Below are 23,123 nucleotides of genomic sequence, written 5' to 3'. Positions count from 1 at the left end.
AAGTCTCTAATACTATTCAGGCAGAAAATGGGATTATTAGATTAATTCAAGATTTGGCCAACATGCAAAACACCAGCAAAATAACTGCCTGCCTGCCAATACCAAAGGCAGCAGGAGACCAAATAAATTGAAGAATTATAACATCAAAACTCCCTGAAATACAAAAGAAGAAAAATGAAAATGTGAGCTGTGTATTGCAAATACATCACGAGTACCCAAATAAGACAGTGTTTGAAAATGCTGTGAAGCCAAAGTATTCATCTACATGGGATTGTCATGAAAATGGAGGAAAGTATGAACCAAAACTAGGCTGGTATGGGGGATTAGGGAATTATGGATGGTGTTCTGAAAAGATAGCAAAGGTCATTAAAGAAAAGATTCCAGTATCGAAGCGAAAGTGTGAAGGACAGGAAGGAAAAGATCAGGTTGAAGCTTGGGACAGTGCATGGGCAATGAGTGTGCTTCAGAAATTCCAATCTATGGCAGATAGCCCTTGGTGCATTAAGTGGGAAGGCTCTGAAAATGAAACAGATCCAGGGGTATGGAACACTGCAACCAGTAGTAGAATGGAGGCAGACAAAGTGAATTGGTGGGTATGGAACAAAGCTTAGGACTGTACTTCTGATGATGAAGAAATAAAACAAATGCCACCACTAGTGGTAGCTCTGCAAATTGGATGTGCCTGCAGAGGAATCAAACATAAACAAGGGGAAATAAATGACAAGATAGGACAAGTGATCCAAAAGGTAATATGTAGCAGAAGAACAATTCAGAGTCTAGGCCAATTTGGATGGGCAGCAAGCGATGGCACCTGGACAACACATCTGCCTGTAGGTGAAAAAGTAAAAGAGATTACTTTAGGCCTCCCCACCTTATGCCAAATTTAGAAAAGGTCCCCATTCAAGGGGGAACATGAACTTCTGCAAATAAGGACAAGACAAGAAGTTCAGGAAAACACAGCTGAAGATGAAGAAAGATGGCAGCAACCCTCCAGTAGTGTAAAATTTGAGTGGGCTCTGGAATCCTTGTTTGGTCCAATAGCAAATTATAATAATAGAAAGATGTACAAACTTACAGGCCAGGTAGAAAGATTGGCAAGAGTTACCAAAGAGGGATTTAGAGAGCTAAATGTACAATTACAAGCCACAACTAAAATGACCCTGCAAAACATTGGCTTTAGATATGTTATTGTTGAAAGAACACGGAGTATGCAGGTACCTAAAAGGACAAATTGATCACTGCTGCATCCACATCCCAAATGGAACTGCAGATGTAGAACACAACATTAATCCATTAAAACCAATAGAACATGAAGCACAAAAAGAGAGGGAAGATCTGACCACAAGCTGGGTAGATAAAATTTTTGAAGGGTTAGGATCAAATCTATTCTTGAGAGATAATCCTACTAATCCTACTAATTGTGTTCTTAGCAGTCTGGTTAATCTGTGCAGTTCTGAAAGGAGAGATAAAGAAAAGAGGAACCTGGAACCAGAAGATAATAAAGGCGCTGACATGGGACAGAGATCCACATCCACATTTGTCATCTCCGAGTCCTCCAGAGTGTAACAACGCTTACAACAACTTGGATTCCAAGATGAACATCAAGTATAAACTTAGAGAAAGGACTGTATATAGTGAAAGCATTACACTTATTATAGTAAAGTGAAATATTTTCAAAGTGGGGAAAAATGTTACAATGGGGTTAAATGTTTCTGAAAATGTTTTTTAAAATCATGTAGAGGTAGGCCACAACAATGCTCGGTATTAGGGATGGTCTAGCAAGCTGGAATGTTTACGGTAATGGGAACTGGTACTTGGGGTCTCCAAGATACCCACCCAGAGATAAGATTCGTACACGTTCGTACAAGGATGAGCTAACTCTCAAGAAGCAATATTGGTAAAGTTAATTAAGATTTATTAATGAAGCAATATTGATAAGGTTGTTATAGTGATTACTGCTACAGCTCAAATTGTAGAAATATGCACACTTTGGACAAAGACAGCGGAGCTAGATTTGGGTTGCTGATACCCCCAGTTCCTGCACACTTCAATAAAGCACCTGCATATAATCAGTCTGTGATTATGTGTGTTCTTGAACGCTAACAAAGACAGATCAAAAACTTCCAAAACACCAAAAATCCGATATCCCCCCAACATAGAAAGATTCAGCCCCCACAAAATAAACAAAGCACCAACATTCAGCCCAATAAAGCTCAGAAACTCCAAGATTCAGCCCCGGGAAAATCGTCCATCTCCCTGCCCGGGCACTCGCTGCATGGGGGGGTGAGGGGGGCAGTGAGGCCGGGCCGGAGCAGGGGGTGCCTGAGAGAGGCCCCGAGCCCGGCAGAAGCCCCTGCACAGCCATGCAAGTGGCTCCTGGCCGGACTCGGGGATCCCCCTGGCCATCCCCGCTGGAGCAGCCTGGTCCTGAGGGACTCTGGCCCCTGCGAGGGACCCCAGGCTGCAGCAGGACAAGGATTCCTGGCCCTCAGGGGGAGGCAGTGACATGACCTGACTGTGACCCCCATCCCTGTGCCTCTGGGCGGGGAGGGGGACGGAGAGGGGCAGAAAGTTAAGCCCGGGAAGGAGGGACAGCTGGGGGGAAGATGGATTTCCGTAGGAATTACTTTCCTTCTCATTTTCTTGCTCTGACATGTTGGATAATAAATTCAATTAATTTCCCCAAGTCAGGTGTGCTGTGCCCATGACCAATGATTGAACTGTCCCTGTAATAGATTGCTAACGTTCATCAAATTTCATTTAATATAATTAGTCTAAGTATAATGTAATTGCTGAAGCTGTTTTAGGACCTAACACTGTAGAAATGCCAAACCACAACCTCCGGTTGCAGAAAGAAAAAGCTGAAGTTGCAGAGAAGCCAGACTACAGCAGCTGCAGAGAAGTTAGACCACAGCATCCAGTGGCACAAACAAAAATTAGAACATCTCCTTATTAAGGAGAATTGCCTAACTGTCATAAGACCAACGCCCGATCATGGACTGAGGAAGACTACAAGCCTTCACCCCACGACCACCGGGAGGCAGAAGAAGACCCTCTTCTTCTGGTGGCGCAGGCGCCGACGCGATTCAGGAAGACACCGACACAGGGACTGTATAAAGGGAAACCTCCCCAGCTAAAGCGCGCAGGGGGGGTGGAGACGCTGAAATAGAGCAGCGTCCCCCAGCTCGCCCCAGTTAGCTGGCCTTTTGCTTGCTTTTACCGCTTGCTAAATTAATAAAATTGGTTTTTATGAGTAATAATTTAAATTGTCCCTTTTTATTCAGTCACAACAATTTATATCTCTCCCCACCCTCATCCGAGCCTTTCCTTGTGTGTTCTGCTCCCCGCCCGGGACAGGAAGGAGAGTCACAGAGTTTTGTCCTCTTTCCGGCATGCCCTGCTCCATCCTGGACTCACCCCCAGCTCGCAGCGCCCGCAGCTCCCGGGCACCCCGAGCTCCCGGCGCTTCAGCGCAGCGGCGCTTCCTTGGCCTCCTACCCGGCCCGGGCCCAGCGCCGGGGCCGCTCCTCAGCCCAGGGGTCCGAGAAATGGCGGCCAAAGGAGGCGAGGCCGTGCCGTGTGCAGAGCCCGGCGCTGGCTGCGATTGGCTGCTGCTGCCGTCACTCGGGGCTGTGGCGCGCGCTGATTGGGCAGAGCGAGGACAAGCCCGGCCCCGCTGGCGCCGCCAGGGCGGCCGTGGGGCAGGAGAGCCGCCATTGCCGGAGCGTCTGTGCGGGCCCGGCAGCGGCGGCAGCAGCGGCCGGAGCCCGGTGAGGCGGCGGCGGAGCTCGGAGGCGGCCCCAGCGCAGCGTCCCGGGCCCAGCGCAGCCACCTCCGGCCTCCCGACACGAAGCGGGACGAGCCAGCGCTGCTCCGCCACCGCCTCCTGCCGAGGCCCCAGCGGCAAGGAGACCGCGGGCAGCCGCTCCCGCAGCGCCCTCAGCCCAGGGCCAACACGGGCCGGCCACGGCACAAGCCACCCGCCAAAGCCCCCTGCCGCCCCCTCCCGGGCCCGCAGCGAGCCCCGAACCCCCGCAGAACCGAGCGCGGCTCCCACCTGCGATGGCCGGGGCCGCCTCCGAGCTCCGCCGCCGCCTCTCCGGTTGTTATCAATGAAATTACAATTTTGACAACTAGGTCCCTTGGGTTAATGGCAGTTTAATTAAAAATCAATAGAAATTAGTAAATTGAATAGTAATTTGTATAAAAATACAATTTAATAAAATAATATAATTTAACAAAATTAACAGTTTATGATCTGCCAGTAATTAAGTATGATTAAAGCATAAGCAAAACCGACCGGGGTACGGAGGCTTGTTACCCCACCTCAGGTACAAAACAAATCACTTCAAGCTAAACTTATATACTGTATGCTTATACATATTCATTAATGTTTCCCGTATGTTTCCTCATATTTCCGATTTTTCTGACTTTACGTCACTTTTCTTCAAGGCACATGCATCATTTGTTGTTAGGGGGTCTTCAGTCTTCTTTTGGGGGTCTTTTTGGCGAAGGCTTCTCCTCTTCCTCATTGTCCTTTGGATAACCTTACAGGTTTGCGTGTGCGTACTAAGCGTTGTGTTATGTTACTCTACTAATTAGTCTGATATTTACTGATTTTTAGGCCCAATGCTTAAAGTCGTTCTAATTTTGTCCATCTCAAGGCCGTTTTGGTCATGACACATCACTTATCTTCTAAACTACATCCTGTACCTCAATTTTAACATGTAACATCTGTAAAGGGGTACATCTGCCTCATAACACTGATTCTTTTGGTTGCTTCTAATAATAATTTTCCAAATAGTTACAATTTAGTCAGCACAAATCAATTCCATTTATTACAATCCCCCATTTCTCTTTTTGATTACATTTATTAGTGCTTTTTAAAAAAATAAATAAACTTGAATATTAATATTTTTATCTTCTCAATAATTTCATTTTTTGCATTTATTTTCATTTCTAATTTTTTAACATTTTTCATGCTGTATCAAGCTTTTTGCACTCTCAAATTTAATTACCTTTTTTTTTGAGCTATTATAGTATATTTTCGTTCAGTATTCCTTGAATTACTGAATGGATTAATCTAATAAGGCTTGAAATTATACAAAATAAGAACACTTAATATAAAACACTATACCATAAATTTTAACTTTTTCCACTAAGTACTTCTAAAAAGGTTATCTCACTAATCAGTCTTCAAAATAAAATTCTATTTTTGAACTGGTATATATATCTTTAGCAATTTTTGTGATGGCTTTTCTATAATCATTTATCTTTATACAACACTCAGATTTGTTCAACTTTCTACAAACTCCCCCTTCTTCAGCTAACAAATACTCCAGGGTAATTCTGTTTTGATAAATGCTCACATTTGTGAATGTTGCTTGGCCAGCAGCTTTAGGGCAGTAGAGGTTTGGTTTGAAACAACTTTAACTACTGTCTGCAGCTTTATGAACTGATTCAATAGATAGATTTGGGTTCTATATCTCTAAGATCCATCTGCAGCTCAAGTGGCTGGGTCATCTCTCTGCAGGCCATCTGTCTTCATTTCTGGTTTCTTCTTGCTTTTGGAAAGTCAAGGTTCAAGTCTCTTTTATTGTTTTTTAATGTTTCATAAAGTGGTGTTCTTAACATATTGCTCCTGGACCTCGGTGTAACGAAGAAGGAGGGTCATATAACTCTTAAGATACAGGGTTTTTTTCACTTTTGAGGTAATTCACTGTATGCTCTTTGCTCACAAATTTAATATATTCTATCAGGGGCTTTCCATTTGTTACTTGTTGTACCTGGTTGTTCCAAATAGAATTTTAGGTCACTTATGGATTGGTAAGGGTTAGCTCCAGAACTTTTATACCAGCACAAATCAACATGGTTATCCTACAATTACTTTCTTTTTGTTATTCTCTAATATCCAGCAGGAGTTTTTGGTGGCCAGGTGTTAGTATTATTATCTGATACAAACTGTTTTAATTATTTGATGATTCAAAATTTATCTTCTAGGACATTTTATTCTCTTGGAAGTTTGAGTAAGATTTCATTTTAAAAATTGGTCTGGAGCAAGACTCCCACTTTCCCACAGCTATTTTTTTAGCTATTTGAAGTCTTCCACAAATTTAACATTTAAATAATTTTAATTCTGTAACTACTTCTTGCATTAAACATACAAAAATATTTTAGTTAAGGTTGGCCAATCTCAGTTGCTATACTGCTGTTTCAACTGTTCACACTATTTATTTATTTTGTCTAATTCTTTCCCTGAGATTTTTTTTTATACTTTTATAAAATTACTGTGATTATAATGGGCAGCATTAACATATGGATGTGCCAGAAACACAGATTTTTTTCTTGTTTTTGCATTTGTCACATTTGTTTGCATTTGTCACATGGATCAGAATTATTGTGATTTTGTTTTTGTATAGTTTGTTTGCTCATTGTTTGCTTTTGTGCTGCTTGTTTTAATATCACTTGTTTCTTTCTTATTTTTTTTGATTCTGTCCCATCCTGCTTTATGGTTTTGGCCAGTTGCCAAGGGTATCTTAATGACCACAGTGAAAATAATCCTCAGGAGTTTTCACTCTCTACCTTCCTCAAGGCCCCTGGGGCTGCAGCCAAGGGCCGAGGTGCCAGTCTTCTTGGTAGCAAAGTTTATACCCTGGGGTCTGGTCACTGACACGTTTGGTCTCACTGCTACCCTTGGCCTCATAAGGTTCCTATGAGCCACTGCAACTCTGCTTGTTTCAAGGATGGCACAGATTTCACAGCACTGTCTTATCTCTCTCTCTCTCTTAGGCAGTTATTTTTTTTTTCTTTTAATTTAAACTACTAAAGCTCCAGAGATGTGCCAACTACAATAGAAGTTACTTTTTACACAACTTCAGTTAGCAATTTATTAATAAAGCTTAAATTAACAGGGGGCTCTTTTAGCAAAATTTTTGCTGTTAAATAAATAAAACATTTAGTCAAAACCATTTATATTTACTATACAAAATATTGATAAACAAACATATTTAAAAATACGGAAATTCAAGTTTCTGTGAAGAAAACCTGTGCTACATGTTTTTAACACTTATAATGCACATAACACAACTGTAACATACTATTTAGATACTATATATTTATAAAATGCATTTGTGCTTCACAGACTGAGCAAGGCAGAATTTTCTTTTGAATGTGTAAATATAATAAACCAAACCAAATTAATGCCAGGTTGTAACAAATGGTCAGTTGTGTTATATGTTAGAGTTCACTTGGCACAGCCAGCACTGCACACTTTTCAGATAAATGGGATTTAGGTAGTGCTGCTGTTTCTATTTCCAGCAAAATATCTTTAGATGAAGGAACAGTTTTACCTCTTTTTTTTTTTCTTCTTTTTTTTTTTTTTTTCTGCTACTTTCTAGTTTGTAAAGGATACAACAGATAACTCTTATTTTCTTGTGTTTTAGTAATAAATTTATCTTTCCCCCACCAGGGAAGCTACAGCGTAGCACAGTCGCTCTCTTCTTGGTTAAAATGTTCTTTTGAATTTACATACTGATTTAAAGCTTAACCCTTAAAATCCAATTTTTAAACGATCCGAACTTTGGCCAATTCAAATTATATTTTCGGATCATTTTCTTTGTCTATTTAAACATATAATATGTAGGAGACGGGTTCGGGAATCAAGAGACAACTGAATGTGAATTAGCAGCTTGTTCCAAATTTATTACACCCTTAGCTACATTTTTATAGTATTTTGAAAAGGTAACATGCAATCTGTATTCTATTATGATTGGATAATTGCTATTTTTCATGTTTTAATTTCTACATTTCTATTGGTCCAGCTCATAACACCCAAGCTCTATAAGATACTTTTTAGTAAAACTTATTAAGATACATTTAGCAGATTTCTTATCCTAAATTCTTATTCTTCATTGTCTTATTAACAATTAGTCTTCTTCATTTCTTTGATACAATATTCTGCCAAGGACTCGTGCTAGCTCAAAGTCAGGGTTGTGCAGGCCTTCCAAGGAGCTATGGCCTCGAGAAGCGAGCCATTCTTCAACAATTGCCCCATTTTTCTTTTGCGCAACCATGACTTTGGTTACCTTAACAAGCAAACGCTTGATTACGGATATTGCACAACTAACACATAACAATCCAATGATCATAACACAGATAATTAATAATCCTGTTTTACATAAACTCTTAACCCATCCTGTCAGTCCAAGCCAATCAGCCAGTTCATCAATTCCAAAGAATCCCACATCTTCTTTGATCTTCTGTGTATGTTGCATGAGTTCTTGAATTTCCTTGTGGATGGATTTTGAATGATCCTGTAAATCCATACAACACATACAACCATCAAAGTCTTCACATCCATGACCATGTGCTAACAACAAAAAATCAATGCCTGCTCGATTTTGCAGCACTGCATGCTGAACTTGTGACATATCAATTGCTAATTCAGAAAGTACTCTCTAGTACCATTTGCTTGTTTTACAACCCAACAACTAAGTTTCTTTAAATTGCGATGAGCTCTAGCAGCAGCAGCAGCACCTGGCAAAATGGTAGAAGCAAAAAACACTTGCCATCTGTTCCATAAATCCAAATTATCATCACAGTCAGAACTCAAAATTTGACTAAGATCTCTATTCCATCTGACATGATGGAATAGAACACGATTTGCCTCCTTTTTCTGTGTTGTGTTGTTTGTTCACAGGAGAAAAGGGGGGTGCACTTGGAGTTACTGAGGTCAGTCCTGTCTCTTGACTGGCAATTTCTTGTGCACTTGTTTTAACAGGCACTTTAATACCTTTTGCAGGGCTAGGGTCAGTGAATAAATGAGAACTTGATTTTGCTGACACTTCTATATCTTCCCCTCCTAACATTTTTTGTGCAGCTAGTGCCATACGTTTTTCAGTTTGGTATTGATCTAGGGCACAAATACTTTCTCTCCAAGTGGTAGCAAGGTCTCTAGCAGATTTACTGCCATCAATAGTGGCATCCCATAGGGCACCTCCAATTTTTTTGTCACTCTGTTCGGTTTAAGAGTTCTGTGGGATCTTGCATAAATCCCTTCTCTTTTGCCCATTTACATAGCACTTGGAGCTTTTTTGTGCTTACACTGGCCTCTCGCTCTCGTGGTTTTAAACCAATAACTAAGAAAATTACTTATTTCTTGCTGTGAGATATGGATTAGAACAAGAGCAAAGCAGGCATAAAACTTAAAAGGAAAAAAAAAAGAAAGTTTATTGACAAACTACAATAATAAGAACAGCAGAATAAACTTCCAGAAAAACCTCTTCATCCCCTATCTACCCACTATTCCCTTGTTCACATGACAACAGAGACAAAAACTTTGGAACTTTAATGGTTAAAACAGTCCCAATTCCTCCTACAGTCTTTTCACCAGTCTTTGTAGAGGAACAGAAGTTTCTTCCTGTTTATTTATGGAGTTTCTCACAAGAAAACTATTTTTGTTATAGTTTTCCATTGCTCTGATGTTAGTTTCCCAGAACTCCTGTTATCAGAGTTCACTCCTCCCATCTCACATCACTCTGAGGTGTGTATGGGCCATGAGTCTAGGGATGGCATTTTAAGGATGAGTTATTCAAAGGTAAAAAGTCTTCTTCATCTGTTTCTGTGAGCTTCACCAGAAAACAGTTTTCTCATTGCCTCTCAAGGCTTCAAATCTCCCAGCACTTCACTGTACCATAATTACTCTACTTTTTACTCAAATTTACACTTTGAACACTTTATTCCTCCCTAGATACTGTATCATGAATTAAAGGAGTTCTTTTCAGAACTTCATTGTCCATCTCCATAGTTTTAACAGAAAGATATTTCAGCTTAATTAAAGCATCTTCTTATTCTGTACCTTTTCTGAAGCTTCTTTTCTTTCCTGTCACTGGTAGCTTATAAAGTCTCTTTTCATGTTGATCACTCTCTTTTTCTCTCTCTGGATAAAAAGATTAATCCGCAAGTCTCATCTGGGTAATGAAAGAGTTAAAATCTTGCCCAGGCTTTTGTAGGTGGTTCGGAGATCTCTGCCGAACAGGAGCTGGAGCCGTCTGCAATGGAAAGTTCCTCATGGCTGCTCTGGAGAGTGTGGTCACTGCTCCAACTCGCTGCAGGTCCAGAGCCTCTCTCCTTCTTCACTCGGCAGTTTCCAGTGAATTCAGCTACAGCAAAACCTGCAGCCGAGCCAGAGATCGGCCCGGCCCGGGCTCGAGGAAAACCTTCCCCAGGCCCCCCCATCTCCCGGCCGGGAGACGGGGCAGGCCCGGCCCCATCCCCGCCCGGCCGCATGGCCTGGGCAGGGACGGGAGGCCTGGAGCTCCGCCACCCTCCACAGCCAGGAAACAAAGAGCACCCAAGTACCCTGACTTTACATCTTAAGGTAGGGTTCACAAGTTGATCTCACCTTTCAATGGCCAAAACTGCTGTCAATTCTCAGCAATGACCGATAATTGGTCAGGAGAAAAGACTCTAGTCAGTCTCCAGCAACTTCAACTTCCTTAAAGGTAAAGTAACTCCATGACAGTTGTGTAGGCGATGCTCCACCAATACCCACAATCATGTTGGCTGCTGGACCTAAGGCCAAGAAGGTGGCCATGCAGCTTGAGATATAACAGTAACGTCTGTGCCAGTGTCGAGCATAACTTGATTATACTGAATTGTGAGTCCATCTGAACCTTCCAATGTCATTGACCTTATTGGTTTGTTGTCATTAATTGTTTGTGTAAAGACAACAGTCACAGCACCAGTGGATCTGAATCTTTGGTCTCCTTGTACTTTGTTTTGAGCCTGGAAAACCTGTGCTTGAAATGGAATCAATTGAGCAATGCTGTCACCCTTTTGTAATGTGACTGGAGGAGTCAATACTCTTAACATTATTACAATTTGTCTGGTGTAGTCAGAGTCAATTAATCCAGGGATAATTATCAATCCTTGTTTTGAAGCTGATGATCATCCTGTCAATAATGCACTTAACCCATGCCCTAGAGGTCCTGTGACTGTGAACGGAAGTACATATACTGAATCATCTTTTATTGTAATGTCGACTCTCACGGCCAAATTGAGGCCTGCGCTTCCTCAGGTGGCTGCTGAAAGCTCATTGAGGCAGCAACCACATGGGGGAATTGCAGTGTCTTAGCGTCTCCCATCAAAGCACTCTGTGGGAAGTTTCCTAATAAAAGGAGTTCCATCCTTATATTTGGATCGACAATCATTAGCCCTGTGCCCAAACTTATTACAGTGATTGCAGATACCAGCAAATGGGGTAGCTGGTGCACTCTTCTTTGCTTGTGGACACTGTTTCTTAAAATGATCAAGTTTCCCACACAGGAAACAGCCTTCCTTTTCCCTAATACTCTTAGGTTCTGAATCCCCTTTTCCTTGGATCACTGTGGAATGCAGAGCTGCTGCAAGAGCTTTTGTATGAATATTGGATTTTCCTTGCTCTTCTATGAGTTGTGGTAGTCTAGAACATGCTTCTGCCATCTGAGTGCAGCCCCTCAAGGGAGACTGAGAATCATTTGTTGACTGATGAAGAATGGCTCGCTTCTCGAGGCCACAGCTCTTCGGAAGGTCTGCACAACCCTGACTTTGAGCTAGCATAAGTCCTTGGCAGAATACTGTATCAAAGAAATGAAGAATACTAATTGTTAGTAAGACAATGAAGAATAAGAATTTAGGATGAGAAATCTGCTAAATGTATCTTAATAAGTTTTACTAAAAAGTATCTTATAGAGCTCGGGTGTTATGAGCTGGACCAATAGAAATGTAGAAATTAACGTGAAAAATAGCAATTATCCAGTCATAGTAGAATACAGATCGTATGTTACGTTTTCAAAATACTATAAAAATGTAGCTAAGATTGTAATAAATTTGGAACAAGCAACTAACTCACACTGGGTCGTCTCTTGATTCCCGAACCCGTCTCCTACAGTTGACATCACTGATTTGCATTGATATGCTAAACCCTTTCCCACTGCTGTTGTGGCATCAGGTGAAAGATTGGATGCACTGTCTAAGGCTTCTTTGAGGCTATCAATAAACTTCATATAAGGTTCATCTGGTTTCTGCCATACTCTATGATATGGCAAACTAGGTGTTCCAATTTGAGGCAATTCTTGCAGTGCAGCTAATGCCAATGCCTGGGATTGCTGAGTTATGTGTGGATGTAAGGCAGCTTGTGTAACCCCACTTTGATATTGTCCAGTAGCCATAAGTTGTTCAAGGTCAGCAAACTGTAAAGGGTCATTTCCATCTAGCCGGTTAAGGTTTTCAACCATAGCAATCTCACATCTTGCCATTTGTCTTTAAACAGCATAAATGCAGTAGGAGGAAGAATAATTTCTAAAAGTATTCTAATATCAGTAGGCGGAAAATCCTGATTTTGAGAAAAGGATTATATTACAGTCATAACCTGCTTATTATCATATCCAAAATCCATCCCTGTTTGTTGCAATTGACTGTCAATTTTCCAATCAAATGGATGCCAAAAATGTTGATTGCAAGTAGATTGGCATGGTAGTGATACTAGATGGTAACATTTGTCCTTTGATAATTGCATGTTTGATAACCCCTTTCCCTCTTTGACCTTCTTTATAATTAGGATCTTGTGGAGGAGGGCCTGGAGGAGGAACTGATCCAGATGGAGATGGACCCATCAATGAATTGGCTGATGACAAAGGGACATGAGAACCCTCTGTCTTTCCTTTGTCCTCCTTACTTTGTAACCAATCAGTAAAGCTCTGGAGCTGAAATAGTAGAATCATTACTGTCTCTTTTTTCATGATCTGACTTATATTTTCCATAAACCTGACACTCTTCTTGAGTCAATCCTTGTCCAAATTTACTACGTAGATAATTATCGTCTTGGTCTGGGTGCGTTTCTTCTGCCTCTAACAGTTGTTTTATCCATTCTCTAGGTCGTCTTTGCAGCATCTGCTCGCTAACTCGACTTTTAAGAATTTCTTTCAGGCTCTCTCTGCCCTCTAGCGGCACCTTTTGTTTCTGACCCACAAACATTTTCCTCAACCGCTTTTAACCCGTCCTTTATCATTCAGTATCATTCTGATATGCATCCCGAATGGCCCGTTTTGAGGATCCCCTATCTAGTCTTTGCATTTGATCCAGAGTTCAGACATTGCCTTTTCTTGTTCTCATAACAGACTAGTTGCTCAGACAGAGGTTTAGGGTAAAGTGTCTCACATTGTTTTTCATCAATGTCCATAGGAGTGGTATTTGAGATGGGGCAATTTGTTCTACTGATGGGGCAGGTGGGGCTGACTGAGAAGGTGAAGGACATGCAGGCATACCAGACAAGCCAGGCAATTGTGGTGCCAAGGGAAAGGGTGGAGGCACCCAGGGATCTGGGTCAATATCCTATCCTCCCCAAAATTCTCTCTTGGAAACCAGACACACAGTTTTTGGGGTTTCAGTATCATCAGTTTCCAATAAATAATTTTCTTCTTCCTTGCCACTCTCTCTATCCTTTTGAGCTGTTGTGAAAGCTTGAGCAGCAGCAGCAGCAGCAGCAGCAGCACAAGCCTGTCTTTTCATTGCTTCCACCATAAGTCATACAGCACCATAGGTAGAGACCAACTTTCCAGCTTCTTTATTCCCTGTTTGAATAGATTCCCAAAGTTCTGTACCAACGTTAATCCAAGTAGCTGTGTCATAAAGCTGATCAGCATTTACAATTAAAGCCTGTTTTCTACACCAGAGAAGCAATGCAGCCAAGTCCCCTTCTTTGATCTTAGTCTGCCTTTTCTGCAAGCTGCAACATACTTTTAATAGCAGCTTTTTCTATTGCTGATACAGTGATTCCCATGCTATCGAATCTAAGCCCTTCTTTTTTTTCAGCTTAGCGCAGATCCGCTCCTGACTCTCTCAGGCAGTCAGACTTACCTCCAGTAACACCGGCCGACAGCCCCCCCCGCCTTCTCCAGCTTCTGCTACAAACAGTGACGCTTTATCATGTCTCAGAGTCACCAGTTTGCCAGGGTTTTAATTTCTTTATGTGGAAACAGAAACAACACAGCACCAATATGATGATCAGATCATTTGTTTATTCTCTAAGTTTAGTTACATTTATACTGTATACAAATCTGTTCATGCAAGTATCTCCTACAATTGGCTGCATGTGCTGTTCACATGCCCTTGTGTAAGCATTTTTATTGGATAATTACATTTACATATATTGGACCACAGCTTGTTAAATTTCTCTATTTCTCATCCTGTTTAGCTCTTACTTTGTGTTCTTTTGCTGACCATGACTGTTCCTTCCCTGTCTGATAACCTTGCCCTTGATCTTAACTGTTTCTCTTTATGGTCAAATTTGTTCAAACGCAGCCCAGACTCCTACAGATGGCAAAAAATTTAAAGGGCTTGTTGATACCAGAGCTGATGTCTCCATCATCAAAAGCAGTGAATGGCCCAGGGGTTGGCCCACAATTAACACCACCTTGACCTTAATTGGGGTGGGAGGAATGCAGCGCCCTAGGCAGAGTGCTCACCTCTGGCTTTTTCTTGGCCCTGATGAGCAAACTGCCCAGATTGCACCACACCATGTACACTGTGGGGAAGGGATGTTTTAGGACAATTTGGAACCACCGTACAAATAGATTCAGCTTCACCAAAAGATCTTTTTCATAGGGGTCATTGATCAGCTGTTCCAAAATCAAATATGTAAACTCACATGGAGGGCAGAGGACCCTTGTGTGGGTTGACCAATGGCTCCTAGGAAAGGAATGGCTGCAAAATCTACAACAGCTCGCACAGGAACTATAGTCCATGGGCCATATTCGCCCATCTTCTAGTCCTTGGAACACGCCTTTCTGTACATCTAAGAAAAATGGCAAGTAGAGGTTGTTGCATGATTAAAGCTCATCCCAGACCTCTGGTAATGGTAGCAGGGCAATGGAAATTTACTGACAGATTTACTGACACAGTGCAGGGGTCATGCTTGTGTCTCCACAAATCACCATGTGAAATGGGTTCCTTCATGGTATGTGCAGGTGTTTGTTGCACCATCTTGCATGGCGAAGGCACTGCAAATATCATGTACAGAATGTCCATGTCACATTGTGAATCACCTGATGCCAGATCAGGTTGCAGCTCTGGCTGTAGCCCTTCCCACATTCCAAGCACTTGTGCGGCTTCTCCCAGCCATGAGGCCTCTTCACCAGCTCTGAGCTCCGGCTGGATCTCTGGCTGCCTTCCTGGCACAGGGGGTGGTCTTTCCTCCTCGCGGCTTCCTGGGCTGAGTTTGAGTGGGAAATGGAAAGATAGAAACTTCCACGGATACTGAAGGGTTTGACTTATAGCCTTGGAAAGCACTTGGGTTAATGTAAAGATAAAGGTACACAGGCATTAAGTAGAGAAATCATAAACTTACGCTCCTATAATTGCAATTAAGAATATGTCTTAAGTAAATAAGAAACTGTATTGAGTAAGATGGTGGATGGTTTAAAACTGTAATAGTGTGATTTTATAGAGTAAGCTAGGAATCTAGAGATTATAATAAGGCATATATGAGTGTGAGGTAACAGTCTATTGGGTAAAAAGTACACACAGTGTGGCTGAATTTAGCAAAGGTGATAGGTGAGAAAGTAAAAATAAACTCCATGTCAACTGTCCATTGGACCAAAATGTTATATATTACTGTGTAACAAAGAAACTACCTTTGAGCTATGGCTGACTTGTTACTCCTAAATCTTATGCTTTCAGACTCAGATCTTACCTAATATATTTGAGCAGTAAATCAAAATAATAGCGTTGGTAGTCCCATCCTTCGTTATTCATTTCAACAGGTTTGCAGCCCCTCCTCCTGCAGGATCTTGGGGGCTTCCCCTCTTCCCACTGGATTCCTGCACCATGGAGTCGCTCCAAATGGCCTCTTCTACAAGGTTCTTCCTCTTCCTGGAAGCTTCCTCCTCCTCCCAGCCAAAACTTGGGATTGACAAATCCTGGTTTGAAGAGAAAACAAAGATGATCATGTTGGGTTGGAGGTTCCTTCTGCCCAGCTCCATCTCCAGAAGTCATCAGGTATCATGTGTCCATGAAAACCTCAAAGATATTAAGATCCAACAAAAAAAAACCTCAAGTACCAAGACACAGCCCCAGAAGACCCAAAACTTTTCTACTCATCCAGAATATTAAGATTCAGCCTTCTGTAAAAATCAAAACACCAAAATGTAGCTCAATTAACTTCAGAAATAATAAGATTCACCTCTCACCCCCCCCCAAAAATTTAAGATTCAGCCCAATAAATTCACATTCAAGCCAAAAGCTCCAAGATTCAGGATTAAAAACCACCTCCTAGGAGTTCTCCTTCTTTGTTTTTTCTACTTTGGACTCTGGGTCGTTCCTAGTCTCTGGGCTTCTAGGGGTCTTGCATCTTTTGGGGTCCTCCCTATCCAGGGTTCCTGCCTTCTCTGGGCTACTGGGGGTCCTAGGAATCTCAGCGATCCCCCCTTTCCTGACCTCCCAATTCTGTGTCCAAGGGGTCCCTGGTTCCCCCACTCTCCTTCCTCCCTCTCCCGTCAGGCTCTCAGGGGTTCCCCAGCTCTGGGATCGCCCCTTTCTGCTCTCCCCACTCTGTGGCTCCTGCGCTTCCCACAAACCCAGCTCTCCTGGAGGTCTCCAAAACCAGTGTCCCACTCAGCCCTTGCTGGCACCAGGTGATTGTCATGTGGATCCCGAGCCTGACCCAGGGAGACCAAACCACAGGTGGGGGGAGACACCACAACCCCTGCCCACAGCCAGGGCTGTGCCAGGAGCAGCCAGCAGGAACCCCCCAAAAACCCTCACAGGCACCGCCCAAGATATTTGGGGCAAGCTCCCCCTCCCTGGTCACCTGCAGTTGTGCTCACCCTGGGTGGGGGTTTCCAATCCATTGGTCGGGAGATCTCAGAGAGGGGAATGCAGAGATGGATGAGGATCCCCAGGGATTTTAGGGGCAGGATGAGGGGTTGTGTGAGCCCTTTGCTGGAGGGGGCAGGGTCTGGCTGGAGCCCCCCGGGTGCTCCTGATGCCCCCAGCTGGAGAGTTGCCAAAGGCTCAAAATGGCTTGATCCCACCTCAAAATCCTCAATCACACCTCAAAATACATGATCCCACAGAAGCCCCAAAACCCCCAGGAGGGGTGGGATGGGGATTGGGACTGATGGGATGTGGAACAGATTCTGCTTCCCAGAACAGAGGAGGATAAAGAGCTATAAGCAGAATTGAGGGGGTTTCCCCCACTGACATTCTCCAGCCCTTGGCATTCCTGGCTGCCAGGTCCCTTGAGGGAATCCAGCCCCTTCTCACCATCCACCGTGTTTAACCCTTTCCTTCCCACTCCCTCCATTGTCTCCTTCTCTGGAGAAAGACTCGGATCCACTGACTCCTTGCTCTCCCCTCTGCACATGTAGACACTTCTCCATTGACTAAATATTGTCACTCCTCATCTACTCTGTGGGCCTGCATCAGGAACAGTGTGGCCAGCAGGATCAGGGCAGTAACTCTTCTTCTGAGTATCAGTGTACTCAGCACTGGTGAGGCCGCACCTGGAGTGCTGCCCAGTCCTGGGTCCCAATCTAGAAAGGATCTTGAGATGCTTGAACCTGTCAAGAGAAAAGCAGCAAGGCTTGTAAAGGGTCTGGAGCACAAATCCTGTGAGGAGCAGTTGAGGGAGCTGGGGGTGTTTATTCCATAGGATGCTCAGGGGAGACCTCATCACTCTCTACAAGTCCCTGACAGGAGGGGGCAGCCAGGTGGGACTGGGCTCTGCTCCCAGGGAACAGCCACAGGACAAGAGGATGCAGCCTGCAGCTGCACAAGGGAGGTTTAGGTTGGACATTAGGAAGAAGTTCTTCCCAGAAAGGGCGATTGGGAATTGCAATGGGTTGCCCAGGGAGGTGGTGGAGTCACCGTCCCTGGAGCTGTTTAAGACTGGATGTGGCACTGAGTGCCATGGTCAGGGTGACAGGGCAGTGTTGGGTCATAGGTTGGACTTGATGATCTCAAAGGTCTTTTCCAACCTGGTTAATTCTGTGATTCTCTGATCCTGGCCTGTGTGGCCCCAATTCTGGGGAAAACTCAGCTCCAATTCTTACAAATACCCCCAAATCCTCCCAAGCCTTTAATCTTCTCCCTCAAATGACAGTAAAATCATTGGGTTTAGAGGTTTTTGTTCAATGTCTTTATTTTTATGACAACTTCAGATGTTTGTAAGGGATAAAAATGGATCAAAAAAAAAAATCAAGCTTAGAAACCAAAGAAGTTGCTTTTCAGCATCATGAGAACATTCATGGGGTTGGGTTCAGTGCATGGAAGAGCCTTTGTTGGAGGGGTTCCCACCCCAAATCTTGGCCTTTGTCCCAATCCATCACTATTTAGCTGTGGAACACACCCGTGGGCCATCGAAAATCAGAATCTTGGAATCACTGAGGTTGGAAAATGTTGGGGAGGGTGAAACAGGGAAACCTTATGAATGTGATTGTTTGGCAGAAGATTCTGAAAATATGAAGGCTAGAATTGAAGTAGAAATGAAAGCCTGCTTTGAGTTATAGGACACTGAGTACTGGTTACTGTATAACCAAAGAACTATAGCCTAGCCAGCTAAAGGAGAATCCCTGTTGAAAAAACAATGTCCTTCTGCTGATAGAAAGTCCAAAGGTCAAGAAGTAAGGAAAGAACTTGTAAAGCTTTGTAGAGTCTAAAATGCAACACTGTATGTTAATATAGGGAAGCTCATAGGCTGTATATAAATTCTTTAGTGGGTAAAAGATATATTGGATTGTAACAAGAACTTCGCTCTCTTAGCTTTTCGCTCTTAAACCTCTCTCTCTTAACCTCTCTCTTAGCTTTTCTCTCCTACCTCTTAACCTCTTTCTCTTACCTCTTAACCTTTCTCTCTTAACCTCTCTCATGCCTCTTGGCTCTTCTCTCTTACTCCTTTACCCCTCTCTCAGCTCCCCTCTCCCCCTCTCTTACCTCTTCCACTCTTTCCCTCTCTTACTCTTACCCTTACCCTCTTGGTTTTTCCCCTCTTACCCCTCTCTTGTCTTCCCCCTCTCTCATAAGCCTCCCTGGTTTCCCCCGCTCTCCCTCTGCTGCTCTTACACCCTCTTTCCCCTTTTCCAACCTCTTCTCCCCTGCTCTGCCCGCTCTCACCCTCCTCCCCCGGACCACGTGAACACGGAGGCTGGTGGCGGACACAGGTCTCCCCTCTCTTTACCCATATAATAAATTGCTTATACCTGAACAGTTTGACCCTGGAGAAGTCTCCCACCATGAGCATTTTTTACACAGCAATAGGAAAAAACCTCCAAGACCATCCAACATTGCTTGATGCCAAAGGAAGAATGCATTGGATGGAAGAGCTGAGACTCTTAGGGTTGTAAGTCAACAAATCCACTCCTCCCAGTGAATTCCTGATGTCATACTGACTCTCAATGGAGGTTTCTGCCTCTGCCTTCATCCAGGTACCTACTGAGGAACCAGGAGGATGTAGAGATCACCAGCCAGGTGTCTTTTCAAGGGGAATCACCTGGAACGGGGCTCATCAGGTGTCTGCCCAATTGGGGTCACTGGGGATCATCCAATGCAGATCCTCACATGGGAGATGGAGTTGGAGCAGTGCACAAAGCTCTGCCTTCACTCAGGACATTCACAAGACTTCCCTTACAGGTAAGTCCATTTGTGTGAAGTTAAGGCAGAGCTCTGATGGAAGTGCTTCCCATACTCGGGAATAGGGCCTCTCCCCGGTATGGACGTGCCAGTGGACGATGAGGGTGGAGTTATGTTTGAAACCCTTCCCGTAGGGCAGGGCAGAGGAAGGGCCTCTCCTCCGTGTGTATTTTCTGATGCATGAGATTTGACCTGGTCCGAAACCCCTTCCCACACTCAGGACACTTGTAGGGCTGTTCCTCACTGTGGGTCTTCTGGTGGTCCATCAGGCTGGATCTATGGCAGAAGCTCTTCCCACACCTGAAGCACTTGTAGGGCCATTCCCCTGAGTGGATCTTCTGGTGCTGGACTAGGACAGAGCTCAGGCTGAAGCTCTTCCCACATTCCCCACACTTGCAGGACTGTTCCCTGTGTGTACTTGGTGGTGGATGAAGAGGTGGGAGGTGTGGCTGAAGCTCTTCCCACATTCCAAGCACCTGTAGGGCTTCTCCCCGCCGTGAAGCTGCTCATGGACCACCAGGCTGGATCTCTGGGTGAAGCACAGGGGAGGTCTTTTCTCATCAGAGCACCCTGGGATGGGTTTGGATCCCTTTGGCATTTCCTCCCCATTGGATTCCTACCCCTTGGAGCTGCTCAAAACGGCCTCTTCCACGAGGTTCTGCTGCGGGGATTTGTCTTCCCTTATCTTCCACCTGGAGGAGGAAGGACAAGGGAAGGGACAAGAAAAGGAAGGAGTCAGGAAGGAAGAAGGAAAGAACATGGAGAGGAAGGACAGCAGAGATTTAAGAAGGAGAGGAAGGGACAAGAAGTAAAAAGAGAGAAAGAAGATGAAGGAACAAGAAGATAAAGGAACAAGAAGAACAAGAAACAAAAAGAGGCGGGAGGGGAGGGGAGGGGAGGGGAGGGGAGGGGAGGGGAGGGGAGGGGAGGGGAGGGGAGGGGAGGGGAGGGGAGGGGAGGGGAGGGGAGGGGAGGGGAGGGGAGGGGAGGGGAGGGGAGGGGAGGGGAGGGGAGGGGAGGGGAGGGGAGGGGAGGGGAGGGGAGGGGAGGGGAGGGGAGGGGAGGGGAGGGGAGGGAAGGGAAGGGAAGGGAAGGGAAGGGAAGGGAAGGGAAGGGAAGGGAAGGGAAGGGAAGGGAAGGGAAGGGAAGGGAAGGGAAGGGAAGGGAAGGGAAGGGAAGGGAAGGGAAGGGAAGGGAAGGGAAGGGAAGGGAAGGGAAGGGAAGGGAAGGGAAGGGAAGGGAAGGGAAGGGAAGGGAAGGGAAGGGAAGATAGGATTTGCCTCCACGCCAGAGGGAAAGGGAAGGAGACCGGCTCAATCTGTCCCTGGCAGGACAGTGTTGGCAGCAGGGCTGTCCTGCAGCTCAGGGAAATTTTGGGCTGGGAGATGGGGCAGAAGAGATCTGGAAAGGGGCAGTAACTTCCTCCTCATCTGCCTGGGGGTCCCAGAGCAGCTTCCTCACTGCCTCCTCCATTCGGCCAAACCTTGTGAGTGAAAACAAGGGATGAGCACCTAGGACTGGGGGTTCCTCCTGCCCAAGTCCATATCTAGAAGTTACCTGGTATCTTGTGTCCATGAAAACCTCCAAAACTTCAGGTCTAAGACGAAAAAATCCTTCCCTGGGGTTCCTCCTCTCTGGTGTCTTCACTATGGGGTTCTGGGGGTCCCCCTTGTCCTGGATGCTGTGGCTCCTGCATATATTGGAGGACCCTCCTCTGCAGGGTCTCTGCCTGCTCCAGGCTTCCAGGGAATCACAGGCGTCCCTCCTACTTGGTCTCACCACTTTGGGATTCTGGGAATCCCCCATCTCTGGGCTGCTGAGGGTCCCATGGGTCCCCCTCTCTGCAGTGCCACTAAGGGATGCCGAGGGTTTGGGGGTCTCTCCTACCTTGACTGTCTGCTATGGGGTGCTGGGGGTCCTAGGGGTCTCCCCTCTCTGGGGTCCCCATTTTGGTGTCCCAGGGGTTCCCCCTCTCCAGGCTCCCCTCATTCCCGTCTCTCGGGTTCTCCCTTCTCCAGGCCTCCATTTCAGGCTCCGGGACTCCTGGGGCTCCACCCTTTTCGATTTCCCCAGTCTCAAGGCTGCTCCTCTCCCCACTGCTGGTACCGGGCGATCGCCACGTGGCTCCAGGAACCTCCATCCCCCACCCACTGCCGGGGCTCTGCCGGCAGCCACCACCGGGACATCCCCAAAAAAACACCTCCCGGGGTGTTTCCCACCCAAAGGGGATTTCGGGTCCACTTTGGAGTCCTGCAAGATCCAAACATCGCTCCGCCCGCCCCGTCCCGAAAAAAAGAAACAGGGACCCCAAAGATACTTCGGGTGAGCTCCAAATATCCCCCCCCCCCTTCAAAAAAGCCCTGCCAGGACCACCCAAGATATTCGGGGTGACGCTCCCCTTCCCGGTCACCTGCGGGATGCGGGACCCGATGCTCCCGGCGCGAAGGGGCTGCAGATCCAGAGAGCGATGGACGCACCTGGGGCCCTCTGCTGCTCCTCTTGCAGTTCCTGCTCCTCCTCTCCCCCTCCTCTTCCTCCCTCTCCTCCTCCTCCTTCCCCTCCTCCTCCATCTCTCGGCTGCTGGCGAGGAGCTCTGGGGTGAGCGGAGCGGGGGCCGGGAGCCGGTGGGAAAGGGCTGGGAGACGGGGATAAGGAGAGGTAGGACAGGGGGAAGTGGTTTCTCAAGGAGGGGCTACCAGTTCATCCCAGGAGCCCCAAATCCCCTCCGTGTCCTGCCAGCCCCTGCCCCCGGCGCTGTGGGGGCCGGGCCGTGCCCCAGTGCCGGCTCAGGGGGTGCTCCAGGCTGCCGTGCTCCACCTGGCAGCTGGAGCTGAGCCCGCATTGCCGGGGGCGGTTTTCAGCAGCACCAGGAGCCTCTGGCTCCAGTCCCCGCTGGGGAGCACGGCAGTGGCCAGCACGTGGCCCGAGAGCTGCTGCTGGCCCTGGGAGAAGCTCAGCTGGATGTGGGCAGGGGAGAAATCCATCAGGGAGCAGAGCAGGCGGCCGGGGCCGGGCTGGGAGCTGGAGGGCACCAGCGAGATGGACACGCTGGGATGGGCAGGGGGCTTGGGGACCGCCCAATGCGGATCTGCCCCCTGCCAAGCTGCAGGGAATCGCCCCAGGGATCGAGTGCTAAGGGAACCACATTTCTTTCAACCCAACCTTGCCCTTCCCTCTCCCCCTGCCCCCATTCTCACCATTCCCCCAATCCACAGATCCCTACCAATGCAATTCACGTTTCCCTGTCCCACACTTTGCGGGTCCCAGGCCCCTCTTCTGCCCTGCTCTTCCACCCCTTCCCCACTGGCTCCCAATCCACCACCCTAGTCCATCCTGCTTGGTTTTGGAGGTTCAAGGCCCCTCCTCCTCCATCTGTGCGTCCCATCCCGCCTATCACTCAATTTGGATAGCTCCTGGCTGCTTTTTCCTGGGAGGAATCCCTGGATTTTGGGATTTTT

General features: G+C 45.8%; 1 protein-coding gene and 1 long non-coding RNA gene across 3 annotated transcripts in view; both read right to left on the bottom strand.

Moving 5' to 3' along the window:
• The window catches only part of LOC111945910 (uncharacterized), a 120,080-nt gene extending 116,480 nt beyond the window's left edge, over positions 1-3,600 (bottom strand). Inside the window, exon 1 of one of the 2 annotated variants that reach the window (XM_086866559.1) lies at positions 3,418-3,600. The gene's annotated coding sequence lies outside the window, so the exon portion shown is untranslated. The remainder of the gene's footprint in view (positions 1-3,417) is intronic. The other variant, XM_086866561.1, reaches the window with a different exon arrangement.
• A 14,560-nt stretch (positions 3,601-18,160) lies between these two features.
• On the bottom strand, positions 18,161-22,183 carry LOC111942163 (uncharacterized). Its single transcript, XR_015279981.1, has 5 exons — positions 22,076-22,183; positions 21,223-21,355; positions 21,085-21,148; positions 20,286-20,357; positions 18,161-20,194 (listed from the first exon to the last, which is right to left on the bottom strand). It is a non-coding gene; the product is annotated as an uncharacterized LOC111942163 (long non-coding RNA).
• Positions 22,184-23,123: the final 940 nt, after the last annotated feature.

Source organism: Cyanistes caeruleus, chromosome 31 (assembly GCF_971803275.1).
Source record: "Cyanistes caeruleus chromosome 31, bCyaCae1.hap1.1, whole genome shotgun sequence".
Lineage (NCBI taxonomy): Eukaryota > Metazoa > Chordata > Aves > Passeriformes > Paridae > Cyanistes > Cyanistes caeruleus.
Note: the sequence above shows the minus strand (reverse complement) of the source record. Positions and strands in the feature narration are given on the sequence as shown.